A 787-nucleotide genomic window follows, 5' to 3' on the forward strand; every position below is an offset into this window, starting at 1 on the left:
CTTCGTTTTGATGGGGATTATGTTCTGATTTCAACTTCAAATCCCATATTGGCCAAATGTGTTGATTGTATGACCACTGTATAAACTCTAATGCGTTGATTATTATCCATATCTATTTTCCTCTAAAATTTGGAGGGGGTGGCGCTAACAAAAAGACAGGAAGCGGAGCTGGAGGTGGCAGAGTTAAAGATGCTGCGATTCTCGTTGGGAGTGACGAGGATGGAGAAGATAAGGAATGAACATATTAGAGGGACTGCGCAGGTAGGACAGTTTGGAGACAAAGTGAGAGAGTCGAGATTGAGTTGGTTTGGACATGTGCACAGGAGGGAAGCGGAGTATATCGGGAGAAGGATGCTGAAGATGGAGCCGCCAGGCAGGAGAAGAGTAAGGTTCATGGATGCAGTGAAGGCGGACATGCGGGTGGTTGGAGTGTCAATGGAAGATGTGGAGGATAGAGCGAAATGGAGACGGTTGATCCGCTGTGGCGACCCCTAACGGGAGCAGCCGAAAGAAGAAGAAGAAGAAGAAGAAGATTTTTCTTCTAAAACCAAACTGAAAACTCCTGATATAATTGCAATACCAAGGTCCTCCTCATTGAACTTGTAGATGAGAGAGAGAGGCAGAGAGAGAGAGGCAGAGAGAGAGAGAGAGGCAGAGAGAGAGAGAGGCAGAGAGAGAGAGAGAGGCAGAGAGAGAGAGAGAGAGGCAGAGAGAGGGAGGGGCAGAGAGAGAGAGAGGGAGAGAGGGAGAGAGAGAGAGAGAGGCAGAGAGAGAGAGAGGGGGAGAG

This window comes from Eptatretus burgeri, chromosome 1 (genome assembly GCF_056783735.1).
Source record: "Eptatretus burgeri isolate ZD-2024b chromosome 1, Ebu_testis_v1, whole genome shotgun sequence".
Taxonomy (NCBI): domain Eukaryota; kingdom Metazoa; phylum Chordata; class Myxini; order Myxiniformes; family Myxinidae; genus Eptatretus; species Eptatretus burgeri.